The sequence below is a fragment of the Chaetodon trifascialis genome, chromosome 8, assembly GCF_039877785.1.
Source record: "Chaetodon trifascialis isolate fChaTrf1 chromosome 8, fChaTrf1.hap1, whole genome shotgun sequence".
Taxonomy (NCBI): domain Eukaryota; kingdom Metazoa; phylum Chordata; class Actinopteri; order Chaetodontiformes; family Chaetodontidae; genus Chaetodon; species Chaetodon trifascialis.
In genome coordinates this window covers 377501-380000 of record NC_092063.1, presented here as the reverse complement: position 1 = coordinate 380000, position 2500 = coordinate 377501, and the positions used below count along the sequence as shown (strand labels likewise).

Genomic DNA, 2500 nt, shown 5'->3' with positions numbered 1-2500 from the left:
AATCTGCAGAAAAATTCAAAGGATCATCACAGACTTCCTGTTGGACCACAAGATGTCCCTCTGTTCAGTGTCGTAGACAGATGCTAAAGCGTGTGTGTTCAGAGAAAAACCAGGCATCAACTCACTTTAGTCATTTTAAGAGACTGCAAATAGAGACTGACATGCAGCATTTCTTTGCTGATGATAGAATTAAATATTTTAGTGACGTTTGTTTGAATGTAAAGTGAGCTGAACCCAGTGTGTGTTTTTTCTTTGTAAATCTGGGAAATGTAGTTTTTAAGTGATGTATGTTATTATTATCATTATTATTATTATTAAGGTTTAACAGTGATTTATTTAAGAGGAGCAGCTGCTGTTTGTTTGTAACACTGTAACTCGCTCAGTACACACACTGGAGTACAAGTGAACTGCTTTTAGCAAAGGTATTTACATTTACTTCTTTGCCGGACGGGTACACAAGAGTGGGGAGGAGGACGGTGTCATGAAAACCACACATCTTCAAAAAATTAAATATTGACTATGCGAAACAAAATGACTGATGTTTTCCTGTTTGCTAATGGAGAATATAAAGACATTTAGAAAGGAAGGAAAAAGTTAGCAGTCGATTAATTGGATTGGTCGTCCGTTCTGTGATCAAGGTGCACATGAACAACACTCACAGTACACCATGTAACATACACTATATAAGTCATGAAATGTAAATGCAGATCACAGTAAGTGACTGTAGAATAGCCACAGTATAATAACGTCAGTATAATACAGTAGTGTAGTATGTTTTAGTATAGCATGATAGTACAGCATGTCACAGGAAAATATGTATAGCATAGTATAGCAATATATAGTACAAAATCTGTCATAGTATAGTAGGTCATAGTATAGCATGAATATAACAGTATAATATGTCAGGGTATTATAGGTAATAACAGCATTATATGATACATGTCACAATTTAACAAGTCATAGTATAACATTATGTAGTACAAATTCTGAGAGTATACTGTGTCATAGTATAGCATGTCACAGTATAAATAGCCATAGTACAGTAGGTCATAGTACAGCATTGTACAATACAAAATCTCAGAGTATAATATGTCACAGGAGAGTAGGTCATAGTAAGCATTAAACAGTATAGTATGTCACAGAATAGTAATCATGGTACAGTAGGTCATAGTACAGTAGGTCATAGTACAGTAGGTCATAGTATAGCAAAAAATCTCAGAGTACACCCTGTCATAGTATAGCATGCGACAGTATAAACAGCCATAGTACGTAGGTCATAGTACAGTAGGTCATAGTACGTAGGTCATAGTACAGTAGGTCATAGCATAGTAATTCAATTCAATTCCATTTTATTTGTATAGCGCCAGAAGTTGTCTCAGGACACTTTCCATATAGAGCTGCTACAGACCAAGCTCTTCATCTACAGAGACCCAACAATTAGGCCATAGTACGTAGGTCATAGTACGTAGGCCATAGTACAGTATGTCATAGTACAGCAGGGCATAGTACAGTATGTCATAGTACAGCAGGGCATAGTACAGTATGTCATAGTACAGTAGGCCATAGTACAGTATGTCATAGTACAGCAGGGCATAGTACAGCAGGGCATAGTACAGCAGGCCATAGTACAGTATGTCATAGTACAGCAGGGCATAGTACAGCAGGGCATAGTACAGCAGGCCATAGTACAGTATGTCATAGTACAGCAGGGCATAGTACAGCAGGGCATAGTACAGCAGGGCATAGTACAGCAGGGCATAGTACAGCAGGGCATAGTATAGCATTATACAGTACAGCATGTTACTGTATACGGTCATAGTATTTTAAGTCTTGGCATAGAATGTCATTTTATACTGTAGTAACACAGTGGTAGAACAGTAGGTCAGATTGGCATGTCGCAGTACGTCACAGTACAGCAGGTAATCATATAACAGGTGTAACAATTCTCCAAATCCACAAACTCAATGTGACTTTTGATTTTAAGGTCGTGTTTTGTTTGTTTTTTTTTTCATTTTGTTTTCAGCGCTGACGCTCGTGTCATCGTTCTGATCTGTAGATCAACAGATAACTGGATTCACGTCCTGCCAACTGTCCCTCATTCTGTATTCACACGTCCAAATTCTGCTTTCAAAATAAAAGCACCATGGATTTGCATCTTCATAAAGTACATCATAGTACAGTACGTCCTCATTTAACTGTCCACAGTACAAATACTGTATTGTCACAGGATATTAGGTCATATTAAAGCATGTTTGTGAACAACACGTACACACACACACACACACACACACACACACACACACACACACACACACACACACACGTAGAGTGAGGTTTCTGTGTGCGTGTGTGTGTGTACTTGTGTGTCTGAGAGCATTATGGTCTATAAATAGTGTTTATTGTTCTCTCGTCCTGCTGTCCGTCCCTCTGTGGGATCTAATGTTAAATGTCTGACCTGTGGATTCACTGGTTCCTACCATGTTTCCATAGAACAGGTGAT

The 2500-nt window shown here is 38.2% G+C and overlaps 1 protein-coding gene across 1 annotated transcript in view; it reads left to right on the top strand.

The window, feature by feature from the left end:
* The window catches only part of itpr3 (inositol 1,4,5-trisphosphate receptor, type 3), a 49467-nt gene extending 48943 nt beyond the window's left edge, over positions 1-524 (top strand). The window contains exon 60 of the mRNA XM_070967870.1: positions 1-524. This exon is cut by the window's left edge and continues 999 nt beyond it. The gene's annotated coding sequence lies outside the window, so the exon portion shown is untranslated.
* The last annotated feature ends 1976 nt before the right edge of the window (positions 525-2500 follow it).